Raw genomic sequence first — 24,016 nt, 5'->3', positions numbered from 1 at the left:
CTAACTATTCAGGCTCTCTCTGCAAGAAAAAACTTTGCTTTTCTGTTCATGCAGTTTTTCTTGGGCCTTAAAATTACTAATAGTAGAACACTGTTTCAAGTGGAGGCATCACGTTCTCAACGTTCCTTTGTATACTTCAGTTTTGTTGATTGTAAAGGTTAATGTTTTTGTCTAACAACTGTCAACATTTTCTGATCCAATCAAAATCCACTAATTAACAAGGATTATGACATCAGTGGTTGACTTTTGTGTTGGCGAAGATTCAAAAACTGATTAGGAGTTTGGAGCATCATGTAACAATTAGTATTGATTTTTTTAAAATGCTAACACTGAATTCTAAATAAGCAGAAGACTCATTCAGTACAATGTTTCACTGGCCAAATGTTTTTGTAATGAAAATAATTTCTGTTAAAAGGCCATTCAATTTATTAGAACATTTTTGTTTGACCCAAAGATGATATTTTGAATAGGATTGCCATTACTGTATTTTATAGTCATTAATTCACAGCATTTAATATTATTCTGATTTCAGACTAGAACAAAGCTCTGCATACTATTTGAGCATGCAATATGTTACTGTACTTATTAATGTGATTCCCAAGTTAAAGTTGCTGCTTCCTTACCGCGTAATAGAGCACTTCTCTTTCTCTGCAGTATATGTCTATAACGTCCCTCTTTTTTTTTTTTTTTCCTGTGGAGTATATTGGCAAACTGTAGAAAATCTCCTGCTCTTTTTCTTGTGAGATCAGCTGAATTGATCTCACTCTCTCTCTCTCTCTTTCTCTCCCTGTCATGTTTTTAGACTCAGCACACAGAATTGAATTACCTTTGCAATCAGCTAGGCTGATTAGTTGAAGACATGTTTTCATCCCCTTCTCTTCTGTGTACCACTTTCAGCCTCACTATGACATATCCACCCCCTCCCTTATCATTTACTGTCGCTTGTATTACCTTCTAAATCTTGAATCTTTTATTTGTGCCTGTGCAGCCTCTCATTTGAGCTTAACTCCACAGCTGAGGCTTCCTACATTCTACTTTTCCTTTCATTTGTCAACTTTCTTTCGAAATGATGCATCGTTTTCACCGGCTTCTTATTTCTTTCCTCTGATACCTGTAGGTGTTGCTTTTCAAAATTCCTAGAGATGATGGCTGTGCAGTCAAAAGTATGATTCTAGTATGAAATATATCATTTTATTTATTGGATTATTACAGTACCACAGCAATCACAGACAGCACCATTTTCCTGCAGAATGTTCAACAGCAACACATTTTGACAAAACGTGCAGTTCAGGTTTCTGTGACGAACTGTATATTAAACCAAGTTAACCAAAAACCAATCATCTCCTAATAAACTGAAACGTTCAAGGGATGGTAACTTATCTTGTCCCATGTCAACTCCAAAATGATGCACCTGTTAGAGCTCAAGAAACAATGCAATTCAATTGTATCAACTTCTATTGTTATATGTAATTTTACAACTTCTGCTTGGACATTTGGTTAGAAAATGTAGTGTGGAGAAAACCCTCATGCCAAGGCCCACCCTCACATTCCTCCTTCAAGAGACAAATTAGTGTAACACAGTCATGTGCTTTCACAGACCTGTGCTGTCACTGCTGATGGTGTTATGTCTTTTGTGTCACTATTTGTAAGGCTGTTGAAAAAAAGAAACCATTGAAGGCCATAAAAAAGAAGAAACTGCCTTAGAATGATCAAATACTGCATCCTAGAGCACAATTTTTAAAGCCATCCTACCCCCAGTGAAATAGCCTGATTGAAATTTGCCCTCCCAAGGAGGTTTAAAGCCTGCAAGGTTTGCCGTGGTGCACACGCGTGTAGTTTAGGGGAAAAGAAGCATTCCTGTGAGTGTGTTTAGTTTGGAGGGGTGCAAACAGGGCACGCACATCCAGTTTTCAAAGGTTAGTCTGCTATTTTTGTCCCTTGCACACATAGTAGGTGTAAAGCACACAGAGATACTTTTAACATGATAATTTCCAAAAAGAAGCAATGAAAGGATTTTCTGTTTGAGAACACATCTAAAGTATTCACGTTTAAATGGACCACATGGTTTGAAAATTGGTTCCAAATTGTATACTCAGCCTACATTTGGATTATGGACATCAGGGAGACAGGGGTGGGGTAGAGGGGAGAGAATAACACCGCCCCACATAAAATTACAGGACATAGAGCGAACAAGAGTAGGTGCTACAGCTAAAATTTTACAGATTACATATAAGGGAATTAAAAACTTTCCAAAGTCTACATAATCAAATATTTACAATGAAAGCAGTTCTACTTTTGGCTTCCCTCCCACATCATTCTCTTCTTTATCCTCTACTTTCATCTCCTGGCTCCTTTCTTTTTCTCTCTATCAGCTTTCCATTTTAATGTCTCCCTTATGCTCCTTCTTTTTCTCACCCCTTCAGTCGCTCTCCTTTTGTGCCCTATTTGTCATTCTTGCTCCCTCTCTCTGCTGTGCTCTTCATACTCCCATGCTTCTTATATCATTCTCTCCCTCATTCCCTCCACATGCCCCCTCTGTCCTCCTCTCCTCTGTTTTTCTCCTCTCTCTCCACATAGCCCTCCCTCAGTCCCTCTGCCCCTCCCTCATCCATAGTTCTCCTCTGCCTCTCCTCTCCCCTCCTTGTGCTTCCTTTGTTCTTCTTCCTTCCTTGTGCCCCCTTTTATCCTTCCCTCCTTCCTCCTCTCTCTCCACCCTTGTGGCCATTCTGTGTCCCTCCCCCTCCCACCCCATGCCCCGTTAGCAATTGTCTCTTTCCTGGGTTCCCTCTACCCTTTCTATCCCCCTGCCTTGTGCCTCCACGGTGGATCTTCTCTGCTCCCTGGGTCCCTCTCCTCTCCGTCACCAATACCTCCTCTCTGTCCCCTCTTTGGAGGTTCTCTTCTGCCCCTTATCTCCGTCCCTTGTACACTCTCCCCACTCTGTCTCTCCCCCCTCCTTCCAGGGTTGCAAGTTTTTTTTTGTTTTTGTGTTTTTAAACAACAACAAGAAGCCTTCTTGGCTCTGTACAAGCGGAATAGTTCTTTAACAAGACTACTGTGATATAAACCATCAGGAGGTGGCATTCTTTAAATACATCATTTTCCCCGAGAAGCTGCAAAGGCTGCTGCAGTTAGGGACTCCAGGGCAAAAAGAATTAAAAGCAAAAAGAAGCTCTACAGTCTGTTAAACACTTCTTTCTCCAATGCCTGCAACTGTCAGAAGAAAAGCGTGAAGGAGAACCCATGAAGTAGCAGCTACTGCTTTTCTACACCCTCCCTTTTCAGAGGGAATTTAATCACAGTCCCTAAGCCCTGGAAAAGAATAGAGCTGAACGCAAGCAGGCCAGGGTCCTGTCGGATGTAAACGCACAAGCCAAATAACTAAAAACTTCATAAAGCTTAAAACATAGAAATAAACAAAGCAGTACTTGGCTGCCCTGCCCTGAAGCTGTCCCTGCATCAAGGCGAATGTAAAATCAGAAATCAAGTGGGGACGGATAGAGAGAGAAACATTCTATGTTTCTGTGAAGATAAGAATGCCAACAATTAATAGCAAACAAGTAAATGACATTGGAGCTGTTTTCAGAAGTGTCTAGCTGGAGGCACAGAATGAGAAGTATTATTTTGGCTCGCCTTGCAATCGATGGGATAACAGTAATGTAACAGAAATATTAATATTATATTTTAACAATTCTATGAGACTTATTGTACAGGCCTTATTTTTGAATAGCTTTTCTTTCTCTAATCTCTTGGTGGTCCCTTTGTTTTGGGAATAAATAAGAAAGGCCCTTATTGAATTATACTCTAATACAGTCCGGGATGATCTTTTTTTTTTTTTAACAAAAGGCTTTGTGTAAAGCTAACAGGTTGCAGTTCAATAGCTATAAACGTGAAAAGAAAATCTACATTTGTGTTGACAGTTATGAATTATGGGTGTTACCAAGAACTAATGAGGACAAATGTGTTATTCCACTGTAACCAGTTATGTGTCACCCTTGCTCTCTCTCCCTCTATTGATCTAGATTAGTGTCTCTTAGATCATGCTAGACAGATAAGAGAAGCTTTTTCATGTAGGAGGTAACAGGTAATATGTATGAAAATAAACAGGCTTTTCTTTTCTAGCCCTTTGCAGTTGGACGATAATATGCATGATTTAGAGTCATATGCTCTGTGGCATTACCCAGAATTATTCTAAAACTGCTAATCTATTGAGAACAAAATATTAAATTTATGTTATTTTTTATTTGGCATAGATTAAGTGCACCACAAGCAAGAATAAAACAGCCTCAATAAGGCATACTTAGTTCACTTGTCTCTTCTCATTCAATCATTGTTTTGTTTTCTGAGTTTTGTATATAGTTATTTCTTGATAAAATAGGAGAGGACCCCCCCACACACACACAATTCAGGAGTCATATACACAGCCCCCTCAGGGTCCTGTGTCTGTTCAAGGGTAGATTCTGTGGTAAGAGTTAGAAAATTCTGTGGCAAAGCTTTGCATTAATTTGCATAGATATGAATATCAAATTACGTAAATATGTGAAAGACCTCAGAACAATATTAATTAGCCATATGTTTAAGAAAGACTGGAATTTATTTTGATCTTTGAGGGTTTCTGTGGGGAAGGTAGACAGAGAGATCAGACTGAGGACAGGATCTCAGGGATGGGAGAGAAGAAGATGAGGGTAGTAGACCAGAGAAGCGAGGATCAAAGATAGGGGAGAGGGCAGTGAAGAAAGGAGATGGGGAAAAAAGGGTCAAAGATAGGGGATGCAGGATGAGGGGAAGGGAGGATGCAGTTTTAGGGGAGGGGAGGGGGAGGAAGAGGGAAGCAGGATCAGGGAATTAGGAGGGGAGATTCAAGACTAGAAGTGAACGGTAGGGAGGATACCCTCTCTTACTCCCCTCCCCACCCCATGCTGTCTCATTTTCACTTTTTCTCACATACACACACTCACATGCCTTTTTCACTCATGCTTCCTGTCTACACTACATCAATTCTCTCATACACCGAACACAGTCCCCACCCATCTCTTTTCTTTCTCTCACATCCTCTTCCTGTCCTCGATCCTTCTTTTATACACTCACCCTACCTTTCCCTATTCTCTCTCTCAGCCATCCCTCCTGTGATTTCCTCCCCTCAGCTATTGCTCCCTTCTTACCTCCCACAAGCCTCCCCAACTTTATTTTATTGGTCTGTCCAGTTGGTATCTGGACCATATTCTACGTTCTTGGTTTCTGCCTAGTGCATCAGCAATATCAATAGACTTTAGCCTCATTCTTCCTATTTAACCACGAGGAACTCACAATCCACAACGCAGAAAGAGAGGCATGAACAGATATTGGAATAATCTGAGAATTGCACTAGTAGTCATATTTAAACTGGATCATGACATTTTTTAAAGGATTTTTCTAGTAATTCTAAGAAAGATGAAAATGAAAGATTTTCAATAAAATTTGACTAGAATTGAATACGTGTGTAGTTTATCCACTTTTAAACAGATATCCACAAAACAGTTTAAAATATTAAACGGTTTACAACTAAATAAAATATAGAACCTTACCGTAATATAATCCAAGCAAATGGTTTAGTTTACCCAGCTTTTACTTGATGGAGTGATTGCATGTATGAATGCTTTCATATATTTTTGACACCAGTTTTGAGCCTTGAAATATGCCTTTGCATTTAGCCAATCACCTTATTATTTTATAGATTGACAGGAAATTCATGTTTTTTTTTAACACATATATCCTCGTGATCAGTTTAATTTATGACAAAACATTGCATTTTAGGCATTCAGTTATAAAGTCTTTTTTTAAAATATATTTGCAAAGTGCAGTCAAATCAGTAATGTAGGAAAAATATTTTTATTTCAATTGCATCTGCAATCTGATTGAAACTTGGGTGAATCAGTTATGCTTTTTCTTAGTTTCAGTAACAAATTAATTCTAGGCTGTATTTAATTATTCTCAGACTTCGGGTCTAAAGATTTCTCAAGTAGATGCCAATTTCACGTAATGATCTTGTAAATATGTAGCAAGCGTGCAGCATTCATTATACACTGTACATTCTTCTAATTTCTTATTTCATTCAGTAAGTGATATTGATTTACCCGCAGATGGCAGTGAGATCTATAGTAGAACATCTCTGGGCTGGCATTTCGTTATCATACTTAATTGTTGGAGCATAAAGTTCAATGAGGAAAGGCAGTGGAGGCACCAGGAAATACTAGCGAAAGATTTTTCTATATATTATAAAATAAGTTCATTTCACTTCCAACATATAAGATAAAAATAATAGAAATAACTGGAAAAGTTGCTTCCTTTATTCTCCAAAACATGCATTCACATAAATGCTATCTTCTACAGTTTCTTAACTAACTTTTAGTCTGTAGCTTCAGGCCCCTTTCTTTAATTTGGGGTTTGGTGTACTAAAACTCTGTTTGTGAATCTATAAATGTTAAAGCTGACAGTCTGTGTAAGTGCGCCTCTAAAACTACAATGCTGGGCCAGCTGGTGCTGGATAACTTGGTTGGGTTCCCCTTTCAACCAGGTCCCTTTGGGCCTCAGCGCCAAAGAGGTGGTAATGCTAATGCCTGAACCGGGATTAAGTGCAACAGCTGCTACTGTGGCAGCCCTGGCTGGTCGCTGACGGATGCTAAATGGGAGCTGCAGAGGAGGCGCACCTCCGATCCTCTAGCTCAGAAAGGATCACAGAGCTATTTGGGTGAGGGGCAATAAGAACGGGAAAAGCACAAAAAAAAAAAAAAAAAAGCTGGGATCAGGATTTCATTTTTTTTCTCAATCTTTACCCAGTACAAACAGTAAAATGTATCTCTACTATTTAAAAGATAGACTTTAAAATAAGTTGTATCTTGCAATTTCCTTGGTGCCTGGTAGCTGGCCTATGGTGAATGTATCAATTCTATTGACCACAGAAAGTTGGGTTTTTAGAATATCTACATATATTGAGTATCCAGTGCATGCAGCTGTATTTCATATGTTAAATGCAGATATCCTGAATCCCTCATTGGCTGTGTACTCACCAGGACAGGTTTGGAAATCCCTGTTGTATGATATGGCATGTTATTAGCATCCAGTAACATGGAGGCAGCTGAGTTATATAGTAAAGCTTCTTGGGAGTCCTCCCCAACCTGATTTGATTGCTCTCAAACTGATGGAATTAAGATACTCTTAAATAATTTACATGTGAAAACTCTAGATAGGTTCAAGAAATCAGCCGTGTGTTTATGTTGTCTAGATTCTTTTGAATTTACAAAGGAGTCCAAATAAAAAAAAAATGGCTGAATTATTCTGGACTTACCAGAAGCTGATGATGGACAACAGAATTTCAGTAATCTCTTTCTTATGCTCTTCCCAAAATTATGATGCACAGATGACATCAGAAGAAAGGAAGCTCATATACTACAACATAATTTTTTATTGGTTCTTTAAAAGATTTTAGAATCTATCCACTTTTCTTCAGGGCTACTAGAACTGCGCTAAAAGTTAAGGGGGTCATTTTAAAAGGGACGCACCAATTTTATCACATGTGTGTGCGGACAGGTCAGGACTCACTCATGCATGGGGATGGAAATTAAAAAATCAATGCACTGCGACACAATTGGGCCTCCCCCAGTTCCCTCCCAGTCCACTCCACTTAAGGAGCAGACTGGGAAGGAACTTTCCTACACCTAACTCTATCCTTCCTCCCTCTTCCCCTCGCCTCCTCGCCTCCCCGCCCCCAAACCTACCCTAACTATCTCTAATATTTTTATTTCAATACTTACTGCTCCTCTGGAGCAGAAATAATCTGCATGTGCCGGCTGGTTCTAGAAAAGGAGAAAGAAGGCGGAACCTGCCCCTCCCCCTTACAAAAATAAAGAAAAAAAAGTTGGAATCCTTATCATTTTACATTGCTGCAATTGCTTAATATGCCATTGAAGCCAGGCCTGGAAGGGATTCCTTTGATGCATTTTCAAAATATCAGAAGGCTGTTGTGTCATACCTCTATATCAATAGTATTCTCAAGTCCTTATTCATGTATTTATTGTATAATCTTCCATTAAGATGGATAGGTTTCTTAATATTAAAATGTATTTGTCAGCTGCTGTATGTGAACATCATTGCTAAGATATTGGAGCAAATGCTTTGGAAGCAGTATATTAACTTCAAACCTGCTGCTAGCAATCTCCCATACTTTAGTAAGCAGGCGACTGGATGCACTTTTTCCATTTCAAAGTGACAGTAGAAAACATCTCTTACAGATGGCCAAAATTATGAAAAGAAACCCTCAGCTTTTCAATTTATTCATGCACCATTATTTTCATATTCAACATTGGGGAAGATTTAAAGTCTTCCAGTACTGTAGCATTATTTGCTTAACTTTTCATTGAGGTTTCAAATTCCCTTTAATATAATGTTTCCTGCAAATAATGTTTATTTATAACAGAAAAGCAATTCTATTTTCAGTTCAAATTACTCACGGAGAATAGTGTGATCATGCAATAATAAAAAGCTATATTTTTTTTTTCATTTTTATTTTGGCCCTACAGCTTCCTCTTGTGCCCCTTCCCCCCGGTCTTACAGTTCAATCAGATCTCCACCTCCAGTGGGCAATAGTGTCATGAGCCTTCATTTGCATCTATCTGGTGCATTTCCCCAATTTTTATAATCTTCCCTAGCCCTGCCATTGCAGTGGCTTTCCGTAAGTAGGAACCATAGCCCATGAGATTCTTTCCTGAACCCAGAAGGTGTGCACTATAGTTCCAGCCTGTAGGTGTCACCATGAGCAATGGCTGGGACTGTCTCCCTCCAAGGGCTGAAAATGTGGCCTCTGCAGCATCTCCAGCACAAGATGGCCTGTGGAGAGAAAGCTGGGCCAAATAATGAAGTCGGGTCTTCTGCACAGCAGGCGTGCAGCACTGCTACTGAGCCAGCCCAGTATGTTTTACATTTGGTTGTTCTTGTTTGTTAGGCAATACTTCCACTGGAGTGGCACAATCAGATGTATAGAATTGTAGATTTCAGGATGCGTGAGGCATGAGATACGAATCAGACTGCACAGTTAAATAACTCACAAAATAATGAGTGAGAAGGCAAAAAAGGTTTCAGTAGCCAACTAAACAAATATATTTTCAGAAAGTTATAGATAACATTTTTGCAAAGAATTCATTCTTTGAATGAGTACTGTGTGTTGGCTTTATTGACCTAATAACTAAAGTACTGGTGTGAGAGTGATATTCTATAGGATGTGTCCCTAGACCTGAATGTTTTGATCTGGGTAAAACAGAATCTCCAACTGCATGCATGCTATCTCGGACCTCCTGTAATGTGTCCACACAGTAAAACATCCTTATACCAAATGCAGTTTCTCAGCACTTCTGGGGTTTTGATGATTACTATCTAAATTCAGTTTTACATTTTACAGAGAATATTTTATAGATTTGCAACCCAAAGCTCATTAGGTAGGAGTAATTATAAGCATTAGAGAATAATATGCATTGGATAAAATAGGGTTTTTGTAGCTAAATATAAAGTTTAGTAATGTGATGAAGCCAGAGTGAGATTTTTTTAATGTATCCTCTGGCAGCCAGAGTGATCCCCATTGGCATAGATGAAAAACTAATTTGCCTATGAGTTAAGATGGAATCCTAAAAAATAGCAGATTAATATTCTAACAGTGTCAATTCAAGCTGCCAGAATAGTCAACATATGGTTTTTATTACTATTTCCTTGTACCTTTAGGAATTCCTTCTTAATAGTACATAAAACACTGTTTGTATTTGCCCTTGCCATTTCCTGCCACCTTGATGTTTCCTTTTGTCATATTTTGGCTCATCCAGAACATTAAAGGCACTACAGTTGTGCTCCCTGGATATATGTATTTATTTTTTTATTTTCTCATAGTCCCTGCACTTCTTATTGGGACTTTACCTGTTCCATTTTTCGTTCCATGTTTCTCTTCCTTCCTGCTTTCTTTTCTTCCTCTACAGAACTCCAATTTCATTTGAATTCTCCTCTGTTCTAATTACCTCTCCTTTCAAGGACCATATTAAATCACCCCTGGTTCTCTTAATTCATTTTATCATTTTCTGTCCTCTCTTTACTAGTCTTCCTTAAGTGTCTTGCTCTTGCATTTTGGAGCTTTCAATCTTCATTTTGGCAAGGAGTCTCTCTTTTCCACCTTTGGTACCATCTTTAACACCTTCGGCTTTGCTACTCTTCCCTCCTGCAGTGAAAGATTTGGCATTGTGTTGTATCATAGCCATTTTACTTGTCAAGGGTGATTTTCTAACTCTGTGGATAGGGGTATAGTCTGTATGTACCTTTTATGTGCAGTCTTTGCCCTGAATATGTGCGAAAGTCCACTTTGAAATTCCCTGCGTTAAGTGGCCTGCTGCATACACAAAACTCACGTACACAAAGTCAGGCCTAATTTATTGCGAGTGTAACGTGCGCAGGTGAACTTATGTGCATACTTTTTAAAATACAAAAGTATGTCTGTACGTCGCATCTCTGCTCCCCAGCAGGCCCCTCCCTGACACGTAAAAGTGCATGCAAAATCAGGTTATGTGAGTACTTTTATGCACACTGAGCCCTGGGCAAGTTTATAGCCACCATTAATGTGCATAAGTTAAAAACATGTTTAATGCAAGGAAATGGCTCTGAAAATTCAGTGCTTCACCTCTAAGCTTTCATTAGCTATACCATTATCATATCACAGTTTTACTTTTTTTTTTTCTCTCTCTGTTAATCTCTACAGTTTCTAGGGTGTACAAGGGTTTTGTTTTTTTCTTTCATTTTAATTGCATTTCACTGATGGGGAACTGTCATTCCTTTGTTTAAAAAAAGTGTTTCATTTTTTTTAAAGGTAGTTGCAGTCAGCTCTGTGGTCCCTTCCACTGCTGCAAAAAATTATGTTTCTAAAAAATGAAATATAGTCCGACCAGCCTTTTCCCCATCCTCCCTCTCCCCCCCCCCCCCCCCCCCCCCCCCCAGCCTGCCACAGACATAAGTGTCTTCACAGAGCAGATTCTCCTGCTTGCCTGAGCTCTGACACCATTTTAACTAGAGCACAGGCAGAGTTGGAGACAGGGGCGGTTCTACCATTTTAGGCAGGGTAAGGTGGTTGTTTCAGGTGGCAAAATTTTGGGGTGACAAAAAGTGCCTCCCCAAATTAGTTATCTTGTGACCGCTTCATTTCCCTATCAAAAAGAAACTAAATGTCAGCTCAGTGGCACGAGGCAGACCAGGAGGAGAGCAGCGCCATTTGAGGAAATGCTGGTAAGGTTCCCACCCCCACCGGCAGGAAGATGGTGGCATGGTTTAAGGTAGTGCCGGTGAGGTTCCCACCCCCACCGGCAGGAAGATGGCGGCATGGTTTAAGGTAGTGCCGGTGAGGTTCCCACCCCCACCGGCAGGAAGATGGTGGCACGGTTTAAGGTAGTGCCGGTGAGGTTCTCACCCCCACCGGCAGGAAGATGGTGGCATGGTTTAAGGTAGTGCCGGTGAGGTTCCCACCCCCACCGGCAGGAAGATGGTGGCATGGTTTAAGGTAGTGCCGGTGAGGTTCTCACCCCCACCGGCAGGAAGATGGCGGCATGGTTTAAGGTAGTGCTGGTGAGGTTCTCACCCCCACCGGCAGGAAGATGGCGGCATGGTTTAAGGTAGTGCTGGTGAGGTTCTCACCCCCACCGGCAGGAAGATGGCGGCATGGTTTAAGGTAGTGCCGGTGAGGTTCCCACCCCCACTGGCAGGAAGATGGCGGCATGGTTTAAGGTAGTGCCGGTGAGGTTCCCACCCCCACTGGCAGGAAGATGGCGGCATGGTTTAAGGTAGTGCCGGTGAGGTTCCCACCCCCACTGGCAGGAAGATGGCGGCATGGTTTAAGGTAGTGCTGGTGAGGTTCCCACCCCCACCGGCAGGAAGATGGTGGCACGGTTTAAGGTAGTGCCGGTGAGGTTCCCACCCCCACTGGCAGGAAGATGGCGGCATGGTTTAAGGTAGTGCCGGTGAGGTTCCCACCCCCACCGGCAGGAAGATGGTGGCACGGTTTAAGGTAGTGCTGGTGAGGTTCCCACCCTCACCGGCAGGAAGATGGTGGCACGGTTTAAGGTAGTGCTGGTGAGGTTCCCACCCTCACCGGCAGGAAGATGGTGGCACGGTTTAAGGTAGTGCTGGTGAGGTTCCCACCCTCACCGGCAGGAAGATGGCGGCATGGTTTAAGGAAGTGCCAGTGAGGTTCCCACCCTCACCAGTAGGAAGACAGTGGTGTGGTTTGGAAAAGTGCCAGTGAGGTTCCTGTGCCACAGTTTGGGGGTGGGGGGGGGGGGGGAGGGAGGTGCCATCTCATCCCTCGCCTCAGGTAGCAGATTGCCTTGAGCCGCCCCTGGCTGGAGTGTCCAGGTATCACTTCAGAATCAAAATTTTTATGGTGGGGGAGGGACCATGGGGCTGGGTGCTATTGCCTTTAAAAAAAAAAAAAAAATTAATTAAATTAAATTTTTCTTTCTGTTGTTTGTTTCAAAATGAAATGAAATAAAACAATACATTTTGTTGAAATTTCTCGTTTAATTTCAAATGAAAGCACATCCCAAACCATCTCCAATGCATCATCCATGACAATTATGCAATATATTTTATAAATATTTAATCCAAATGATTTTGCTACTGAACTTAATTAAACTCTGCTTATTGAAGATGATACAATTATCAGCTGATAAGGTTTTGCAGGATGTAGCAGAAGAAACCCTGATGTACGATTTAGTTACAAATCCTGTATGGAGCACAAAGGAAATTCTAATGCATTTAGGGGTTGATATTCAAAAACAAAAGGTGAGCTCATAAATTTAGGATCCTAAACTAGGTGCTTATTTTCAGCCAAACTTAGGCCTTGATTCATCATTTTGCAATAAATATAGCAAGAATAGTGCCCGTGATAAAATAAATAAATAAATAACTAAGGGGTATGGTTAGTAGAGATGTGATTCGGCCTTCGTTATTGGCCTGCTGTGGGAAATTTAATTTCCCGCGGTTCGGGCTGATTTTTTTTTGGCTGTCCCGAACCAAAAAAAACCAAAACACCCCAACTGTTCAGATTTAATTAATTACAGCCCCCCACCCTCCCGACCCCCCGAAAACATACCAAAAATTCCTGGTGGTCCAGCGGGGGTCTCCCGCTCTCAGGCCGTCAGCTGCCAGTAAACAAAATGGTGCTGATGGCCTTTTGCCCTTACCATGTCACGGGCTATCAGTGCCACTGGCAGGCCTCTGTCACATGGTAGGAGCAATGGATGGCCGGCACCATCTTAAAAAATGGCGCAGGCCATCCATTGCTCCTACCATGTGACAGGGGCTGACCAATGGCACTGATAGCCTGTCACATGGTAAGGGCAAAGGGCCATCGGCACCATTTTGATTAGTGGCAGCCGATGGCCCGAGAGGGGGAGATCACTCCCGGGACCCCGCTGGACCACCAGGGACTTTTGGGAAGTCTTGGGGGGGGGGGGTCAGGCAAGTCTTGGGGGGGTCAGGAGGGTGGGAGGTTGCAATTAATTAAATTTGAAGGGTTGGGGTGGGTTTGGGTTGGTTTTTTTTTTTTAATGTGCCCTTTCTCCCCCCAAAAAACATTAAGAAAACCGCACAAAATTTTGTGGGTTTTCCTATCTTTTCGTCGGCCCCCCAAAATGCGATGAAATAGGAAATATCGTCTATAGTTCCTGTTTCGTCGCAAATGAATGCACATCCCTAATGGTTAGGGTAATTTTCCAGGTACCACATTGCATAGCTATTTTACCGCAATGCGCATTAAATTTATCATACCCACAATATTTTCACTTCACAAGCTGAGAAGTACCCGGACAAGCTTTTATTGCATTTTGAGCTGCTACTGGAGAGAGAGAGAGGGAGGGAGGGGGGGGGGGAGAGAGAGAGAGAGAGCACCTTGGTAGAGGTTCACTGAAAAGTTAACTATTTATACCACTGTAAGAGGGGGCACTAGTAACTTGAGGTGAAATGTGTGGGATGAGTTGGGTTTTGGGGGGCAGTTTAACATGCACAGTCAGACATACGAACAGCACAGTTACCATCAGTGAAGATTTAATGTGATTTGGAGTGATGAAAGGTCAAAGAAGTGTAGATTTGTACCTTGTTCTCTCTATCTTGCTTGATGCACTCTCTACCTAGCTGCAATCAAGTTAGGTAGAGAGAACATGAAATAAATCTACTCTTCTTTGACCTTTTATCACTCCAAATCACATTAAATCTTCACTGATGGTAACTGTGCTGTTCGTATGTATGACTGTGCATGTTAAACTGCCCCCAAACCCCAAGTCACCCCACAAACCTTACTCTGAGTTCATAATACTCCCCTTCAGTGGTATAAAGAGTTAAAAAATCAGTAGCCCTCCACCAAGTCTCTCTCTCTCTCTCTCTCTCTCTCTTCCCTCCTCTCTCCCCTGTGTCCTTTCGAAACGGGTTTTGTGATAAATCCCGTTTCGGCCATAATGCACAGCTATTGCAGGCATAACAGTATGGAAAAAGGTGTAGTTATTTCCGGCATTAAATCCCACGATAGCATATGTTACGTTATCGCACACAATGTTAAACAGCTCTCATTTCCATTTACGCTGCCCAAACGTCTCCCACTTGAATACTTTTTTAAAATTTGCATACGTATTTCACGATGCAATATTTATCACATGCGCGATTGTATTATCATGGACTTTAGGGCCCTAATGTGATTTGATGAATGACCCCCTTAGAAGCCTATAAGGATAACTTTCAAACAACTCTGCACAGTGGTAAATACTTGCATGTATGGCCGCATGGAAATCTACAATAATATTTTATATCCCACAAGTATCAGATATGTGTGTATTATAAAGTATGTGTATCTCCACCCTGCAACATACGTGCGTATGTATGCTTAGGCATGATACATGCAATGCACTGAATGAGCAAACTTTTCCTACCAATTTTAAAAATATACACTTGTATATTTTATGTTAAAAAAAATATAGTAGGACACGTGCGAAAATCCTGATTTATGTACAGAAGTCGGTATATTTTAAAACATGCTCGCATAATTGAATTTACCAGTTTATCAATTACTTCACCAGTTTGCCCAATCCTTCTCCAGGTCATAGAGGGCCTCCTGGTTTTTCAGCCTGAATTCCCACCAGTTCACCCAGACCTCCCATCCAATCAATAATATGCAATAAACAATTCTGATATCGATTATGCAAGATAATTGGCAGGCACAAAATTATGAGAATAAATTGCCAAAGATACGTGCGTTTCTTTTAAAATAGCAACTTACGCATGTAAGTGTTGGCCCTGTGTGAAATATAACTGTGTGTGTACTTTCGATGTTTTTAAAATTGCGCAAGTACATGATACTTATGTATGTATATGCTAATTTTAATGCTGGAAATTATTTGAAAATTCACTCTTACGTTTTCAGCTGAAAATGCATAATAATTTAGGACCCTAAAGGTTAGGCCCCTAAATATAGATCTGCTTATTCATTTGGCTAGATTTAACATCCTAACAGAGTCATTCATTAAATCACGCTAGGGACTTATCGCGGGTGTTAGTGCCCTAATGCCCGCGATATCGCCATAACGCATGCTATAAATAACGCATTGCTGCCATAGAGCAGGTCTAAATTAGGGCTAGATTTATCAAAATATTGTATGCGATAGGAAGAGGGGTGTGTTTTATGGTAATAGCCTATTTATCGCAATGTGTGTTATCTTAGCAATTCGCATAGGTATTACCACAAAGTACATTAACTTCTCGCACTTTGTGGTAATACCTACCTGCAAAGTGCTTATTTCACCAATAGGGAGAGAGAGAGAAAAAGAGAGAGAGAGAGACTATTTACAAGGCCCTTCTAGTAGTTAGCTATTTATGCTACTATAGGAGGCCCACCTAATAGCTCGAGGTGAGGTTTAGGTAGTAGTGTAGGGCTTAGGGGCCACTTTTACATGCAGAGTGAGATGTGTGAACAGAATAGTGCACTCTTGTGAAGATTTGATATCTTTCAGAATGAGGAAACTCAGACAACGATGAGATTTGTACAATGTTCTCTCAGCTTGGTGGACTCTCTACCTGGGTAACATCAAGCTGCTTACTGTGGTGCCACCCCCAGAGGCGCTGTCTCTCTCTCTCCCCCCTCTCCTCATTCTCCTCTCCTCTCCTCCCACATCTCAGGCCCTTCCCCCACTCCCCTCCCACATCTCAAGCCCTTTCCCTACTCTCCTTCCACATCCCAGGCCCTTCCCCAGCCTAAAAATGCCCAAAATGGAATTTGCAAAAAAATCGCAAATTGTGTTATGAAAAAGATGTAGTTATTTTTGGCATTAAAACTATGCAATATCATGCGTTATGGCTTCGCTAAACCAAACTGCTTTTACAAAATTCTCACCCCAACTCCTCCCCAATCCCTCTCCTTTTAAAAATGAGCATCGCACCATGCGTTATGGTGCTTTTCGCATGCATTAAGGTGTTTTTCGCATGCAAAAATGCCTTAACGCATGTGAAAACGCCATAACGCGAATTGGAAAATAACCCTATTAGTTAGATATAACTTATCTGGCTATGTAGCGATGTGTACTGAATATGCCAAATAGCCATGCTGCTGAATATCCCATGTAAGCTAGCTGGATAAGTTTATCCAATTAACTTTCATAAATGTTTATCTTTCAATATTGATGTCTCACTTTTTAGAATACTGAATTTAGGATCTAATGAAACTTAGGACTCAGCCCTAGTAAACTTTAAAAAGGGCCAATTTAGGAGCCTAACTCCAAAAATTAGGAGTCTAAACTCTTTGAAAATTGGCTCCTTAGAAGATAAATTTATAACAATGTGCTTAGGAATAAAGTCTGCAGGTAGGAAGTAGACACAGACTTTAGCTTGAATTTTCAAAGTGGACTGAGATGCATAAACCTGCTTTGAATATTAGTACTCTCCAAACACAGAGTGACATACATGCACATATTTATTCCTCATTAGTATGTGTACAAAGGCTGTCCCTGCCCCATCTCTGCCTCCCCCCAAACCTCTTTAAAAGCACATAAAAGAATATATAGAATCACTTCTGCAATGTATTTTTATGTGCACAGCCCCCAGGGCAATTTTCTGAACATCCATTTAGGTACATAAAATCATGTTCTAAGCATGTAAATGCTTTTGAAAATCAGGTCCTTAATAACCACAAATTATCAAGGTATCTAAACAGAAAAAATATCTAATTAGTTGCAATACAATTAAACAAATCCTAATAACTGCAGAGAAAACCAGAAAAATGTAGAACTGTTTTAATAATATATGAAATATTCCCTAAAAAATAATGATACTGAGCTTAAAAATTCCCTCAGTAGTTTGTGTAAGGTGTTTCATTTAGTCTATGCTCCTTTATGGACTCATAACTTAAATTCCCCTCCCCCCCAAAAAAAGGAAAAAAGATTACAAGCCATTATATTGAAAAGCATTAAATTGTCTAGCCACCGTTGAAGAAAAATCATTTCTAATATTGGAACTGATATATTCATATATTTCATTCTTTGGAGGTTTAATTGTGCATCCTATATAAAGGTCACTATAGCTGTATTGTGCATAGTCTGCCATTTGATGACTTATTGCAATTAATAAACTTGGCTGGCTAACTTTGGAGGCAGAGTCAACAGTGCAGCCACACTATTAAATATAGTGGGCTATCTTTAGGACAGCTCTTTCACTAGACCAGAATTAGCCGGCTAACTCAACTCCTCCCAGTTATACCCCTGGATTGCCCCTAACTTATCCAGCTAAATTCTAGCCACCTAGCTTATTTGCCAGCTAGAATTTAGCTGGATAAAGGCTGAACAGAGCCGGGTAAGTTGTTTAGGCCTGGATTCTCTAATACCGCCGGGCTCTTTGAATCGCGCGGTACAGGGGGGCGGGGGCGAAGCGGGGGGCGGGCCTGTGAAAGCCCGCCCCCCGCTTATTACTTACCCTCAAGAGTAAGAATAGAGAATCAATTAGTGGTTAGTGCAGTTAGTGTAGCTGGGTTCAAAAAAGGTTTGAATAAGTTCTTGGAGAAGAAGTCCATTAACAGCTATTAATCAAGTTTACTTAGAGAATAGCCACTGCTATTAATTGCATCAGTGGCATGGGATCTTCTTGGTATTTGGGTAATTGCCAGGTTCTTGTGGCCTGGTTTGGCCTCTGCTGGAAACAGGATGCTGGGCTTGATGGACCCTTGGTCTGACCCAGCATGGCAATTTCTTATGTTCTTAGTAAACCAACAATTAGAGGATTCAGTGAATTTGACTGGGGTATTAGTAGAAACCTCTATTGATACTGAGATACACTTAAGAGCTATGTTATTTGTATCATTTCTTTTTCAGTCTGAAAGAGATGCAATGTTAAGATTATTTCTTAGCAACAACACAAAGAGCAAAAAATTTGCGACCCTGTCGAAACTAACTAATATATACAAAAGGTATCGCCAAAACACCTATAAAAGATCACACCATCCACTTGAAGGACGGAGAAATTATTTAGGAAAACAGGACTGCATCAGCAAGCCTTTGTCAACGTGCTCAATGTAAACTTGTTGAGCCGTCCGGTCTTTTCAATCATTTGCAGCCTGTTGGTATTCGATTTTGAATACCAGAGAGTGCGCTTTTGAATACCAACAGGCTGCAAATGATTGAAAAGACCGGACGGCTCAACAAGTTTACATTGAGCACGTTGACAAAGGCTTGCTGATGCAGTCCTGTTTTCCTAAATAATTTCTCCGTCCTTCAAGTGGATGGTGTGATCTTTTATAGGTGTTTTGGCGATACCTTTTGTATATATTAGTAAGATTATTTCTTAGACACAGGGAGGAGAAATTCCATGGACAACAGATCTGGATTTATCCAGATCTGGCGAGAGTTACTCAAATGAGAAGAAAGTAATTTCTAGGGTTAAAACCAGAAGTTCTCGTCAGGGGAGCCAGATTTATGTTAAGATTCCCATGAAGATGTGAGATATTATATAAAGAACATAAATATGTTTTTTGGAGGTTTCCTATCTACAGGCTTTTCTGGATTCTCACCCCCTCAACACAGATATTGGATAGGAACAAATTGATGATAATGGCTACTACCTCTGATTATTAAGAGAGGGGATTTATATAAATCCCCTAGTTTTTCCTTTTGTTAGGTTTTTCCTTTAATATCGCTCAGTTACAATTGAAGTCTCCTGGATTACCTTTCATGCAGTTGGTTCTATGAGATATTGAATTATTGGAGCATGAGTGTTATGCTCAGGCTTGTGAACCCTTGGGCCGACGGGAGGATGGTATACCTTAGGAGGAAGATCCGTAGGTTCTCCCATCAGGTGGCGAGGCAGGACCGAAGATGCAACCAGCTGACCCTCGGCACTGGAGACTGACGACTGTGGAGGCAGACGAAGAGTCGTGATGTCAAGGAGAGGAACTGTGTCTTCACCACTGGAAGTCCACGGTCCCCAAAGGAGGAGCCCGTAGGGACCCGGACCGCTGGGACTTAGGTGGACCTTTGAGAGGTCAAGGAGTCGAGAGTTCGGTGCAAGGGCTAACTGGAGCTTCACCCCTGGAAGCCCGCAGTCCCCCCGGGAGGAGCCCATAGGGACCCGGGCCACTGGGACTTAGGTGGACCCTTGGAGACGATGGTCCAGAGGAAGTCCGAGGTCAAGTGCCAGAGGGTCATCGCTTACCAGTCCGAGGTCTTATACCGAGTGATCGCTGCTTGCCAGTCCGAAGTCACACACCAGGAATCACCACTTGCCAGTCCGAAGTCACACACCAGGAATCACCACTAGCCAATCCGAAGTCAGGAACCAGGAACACAAGGACGAAACAGGAACCAGGAACAAGGATTCAAGACACTAGAAGACTCACCGAAACAAGCAGACTTAGACAGCGTAGGAAGACGTTGCCAAGTCAAGGAATGAGCAGAGGAAGCCTCCTTTTATACTTCCTCTGCTTTGGCTCATAGGGAACAGCTGAGTGTAGTTAAAGGGATCAGGCCCCTTTAAATCTGACGAGGAGGCGCGGCCTTGCACCTAAGGATGGCGGCAGCCATCTTGGATTTCCTCCATGGAGCATGGAGGAAACACTGCTAGACACCATGAGGGAGGAGCAGGGACGGCTCCCCACCCGACAACCATCACTGGGGCCTGGCCGGAGCGACGGGCATAGGGTCAGGAGCTCCCCCCGGAGCTTCCACGGTGGGTCGCCGTCGCAGGCACGGTAGGGGACTGTGGCTGTGGCCTTCCACAGCCGTGGAACACAACAATGAGAAGAACTTTAAGAGCAAATTTATGTTATTGGAGTGGTCAAAAATACAACAGCAAGTGATTAAGGAATTAGCTGAGAATTATGACATCGTTGTGAAAACAGGATTCTGGGCTTTATAGCCCCTTGGTCTGACCCAGTATGGCAATTTCATATATTCTCATTGTTTGTTGAACCAATCCTAAGCACCTCCATTTCAATAGAATTCAGGACCAGCTTATTCTTGTCTCTAATACCTCCATGGAGAGGCTGTTCCATGTATCCACTACCCTCTCTATAAATAAATATTTCCTTAGATTACTTCTACCCTTTTTCATCCTCATCCCATTGTCCCTCGTCTAGAGTCTTCATTCCCTTCATTCATTGAAAGAAGCACATTCCCTATCCATGGAAATATTGAAGGTATTTAAATGTCTATCGTATCGCCCCTATGCAGTCTTTCCTTTAGGGTATACATGGTGTGATCTTTCAATCTGTCCCAATAAGCTTTAGAATGAAGACCACTGATCATTTTAGTAACAACCCTCTGGATCAACTCCAACAGGTTTTATCATTTTCAAAAAGCAATCTCCTGAACTGTATGCAGTATTCTAAATGAAGTCTCACCAGGGACTTATGCATGGGCAATATTACCTCCTTTATTTCTGCTGACTATTTTTCTCCCTATGCAGCCAAGCATCTTTCTGGATTTTGCTGTCACCTTATCAACCTGTTTGGCCACCTTAAGATCATCAGATATGATCATCCCCAGATTCTGCTCTTCTTTCATGCATAAAAGAATTTCACCCCCATACTCTATCTCTTCCTTGGATTTTTGTATCGTAAATACATTCTTCTGCATTTGTTTTAGCATTAAATTTTAGCTGCCAAACCGTAAACCATTCCTAAAGCTTTGTTAGATCTTTCATGTATTCCACATCTTCCTAGTTGTCTATTCTGCAGCAGATTTTAGTATCATTGGCAAAAGGCAAATCCTTCTCGATAATCCATCTGAAATGTCACTCTTGAAAATGCTTAAAAGAACCAGTCCCAGGACAGATTACTAAGGCATGCCACTAGTAAAGAACCCCTCCTCAGAGTAAGTAACCCCTCCTCAACCCAGTCAATCACTCTAGGTTCCATATCAAGGCGCTCAATTTAATTATGATTCCTGTGTGGAGCAATGTCAAAGGTCTTACTGAAATCCAAGTACACTACATCTAGCACTCTCCCCTGATTCAACTCTCTGGTCACCCAATCAAAGAAATTGATCAGATTTGTCTGATAAGACCTATCCCTCATAACAACACCTTCCTTTGGTGATGAATCAGTACAGGGTGATTGACTATCCAATATATTCTCTTGATCAACAAAAAAATATACATTTTGAAAATACAAGAGGTTTTCAATTGTTTCTTGAAAACTGTGTCTTAAGTTGAAATGACAAGACAAAAGTGATTTTCCTATTGGAAACAATGTTATACATAAGAAATTAGTACCATTGTGACCTAATTTTCAGCAAAATAACTGTTAGGCTAAGATAAATGCTTGCAGATTTCATAGGATAGATTAGCTTAGACAAATGCTAGCATTTTAACAAACGACACTGGCTAATATAAATGCTGGCTTAGACCATCTTTGCTTTCTGGTCACAGCCACCCTCAACCCAGCCGAACCATGTTCCCGAGACTTTTCCCAGCACACTTGAGTAGAAGAAGCCAATTAGCAAGGCTCCCACGCTCTTCTTTCCAGCAACCTGACTGCTTCTCTCAGCGGGGCATTGATTGCTGATCTCAGCTCCTTGTGTTATTCAAACATTAAGCCATGTTGAAAAATGAAACCTCCATCAGAGGTGTAGAGCAGGGTATAAATTTGGAATTGGCATCAGTCTGGGATTCAAATTAGGCGATGTAAGGGTTAGGACTTCCTGTATACCGGCCTAGGTATTAGTTGGGTTTTTCATTTGTTGGACTGTTGCCTGCTTGTCTGGTTGATGTTAACAGATGATTTTGAGCATTGGGAGTTATGTATACCAGACTGCCTGATGGTTTGGGGAATGCATATGGGAAGTTTTATAGAAACATAGAAACATAAAAAATGATGGCAGAAAAGGACCAAATGGTCCATCTAACCTGCCCAGCAAGCTTATGGTAGGATATGCTGCACCATATAAGTCACCCTCTTACTTAGTTTCCCAGACCATCAAAGTCAGGGCCCTTGTTGGTTGCTATCTTGAGTCCAATTCCCTCTTAACTCTTACTGTTGAAGCAGAGAACAATGTTGGAGTTGCATCCAAAGAATCAGGCATGTTGGTTAAGGGTAGTAACCGCCACATCAGCAACTTACCTCCATGCTTATTTGTTTTCCCAGATCGTAAAATCCAATATCCCTGTTAGTTGCTGTCTGAATCTAATTCCCCTTTTCCTCTTTTCCCCCTGCCGTAAAAGCAGAGAGCAATGATGAAGTTGCATTAACAGTATGGAGGTTTATTGGTTAAGGGTAATAATTGCCACACCAGCAAGTTACCCCCATGCACTCTTTTCTTCATTCCCATCCTCTAGCCTTACGGTAATCACAGTGTTTATCCCATGCCCCTTTGAAACCTTTTACTGGTTTTGTCTTCACCACCTCCTCTGGAAGGACATTCCAGGCATCCACTACCCTTTCTGTGAAGAAATATTTCCTGACTTTGGTTCTGAGTCAACCTTTCTGAAGTTTCATTTCATGACCCCTAGTTCTACTGATTTCTTTCCAACAGAAAAGGTTTGTCATTGATTGTGCATCATTAAAACCTTTCAGGTATCTGAAGGTTTGTATCATATCTCCCCCTGCTCTTCCTCTCCTCCAGGGTATACATAATTAGATCCTTCAACCTCTCCTCATAAGTCATTTGATGGAGACCCCCTCCCCCAACATTTTTGTTGCCCTTCTCTGGACTGCCTCTATCCTATCTCTGTGTCTTTTGAGAATTATAAATTATCTAGTCTGTTACCTCCATGCCTTAATTGACATTTTTGTTGGTCAAGGTTTCAAAGCTTCTTGTGACTGGTCAGAGAGTATATAAGAATTTTAAATTAAATTAATATATAAAATAGCATAACTTTGTTTATATAATATACCTTGCCACTTAATTTACTCAAGGTGTGGAACAAAATCAGAGGTCCATATTCATTCAATGTGCGGCTCAGCTAGTTAGTCAGATAAACGTATCCAGCTAATTTAGCCTGTATATTCAGCAGAGTGAGCGGAGCTAAATATACCCAGCTATCCTAAAGTTAGCCAGATACGTCTATCTGGCTAACTTTAGGACAGGTCTAAGGGATGACCAGACTTAGGGCCTCATTTTCCATCTGGATCGCACGTGATAAGGGACGTTTCACACGCGAAAAGTCCCTTATCGCGTGCAATACCAAAATGGGGGTGGAGTCGGCCCCAGAAGAGGAGTAGTCGGGGCGTCACTGCGGCTGACTCTGCGAAGACGCCGCGGACGACGAAAAGGTAAGGCCCTTTTCGCGTCCGAGTCCGCGCCCAATAGCTACACCTTCTATGGTGGCGCTATTGGGTGTGAAACCAGCAGGGATTGCACCGCAACAGTGCGATCGCTGCCGGCTAGCGCAGGCCCGCCCTCCCCGTTTCGGCCCCTCATTCCCTAAAGTATCGCAGGCCTACGATACTTTAGAAAATGAGGCCCTTAGCCAGATAAATTATCTATCTCTGAATATC

General features: G+C 41.5%; 1 protein-coding gene across 4 annotated transcripts in view; it reads left to right on the top strand.

Moving 5' to 3' along the window:
• Positions 1-24,016, top strand: part of PRKG1 (protein kinase cGMP-dependent 1) — a 2,212,673-nt gene that overhangs the window by 467,247 nt on the left and 1,721,410 nt on the right. The window lies entirely within an intron of this gene.

This window comes from Rhinatrema bivittatum, chromosome 7, assembly GCF_901001135.1.
Source record: "Rhinatrema bivittatum chromosome 7, aRhiBiv1.1, whole genome shotgun sequence".
In the NCBI taxonomy this organism is placed as follows: domain Eukaryota; kingdom Metazoa; phylum Chordata; class Amphibia; order Gymnophiona; family Rhinatrematidae; genus Rhinatrema; species Rhinatrema bivittatum.
The sequence above is the reverse complement of the archived record's forward strand: the minus strand, read 5'-3'. Positions and strand labels throughout refer to the sequence as shown.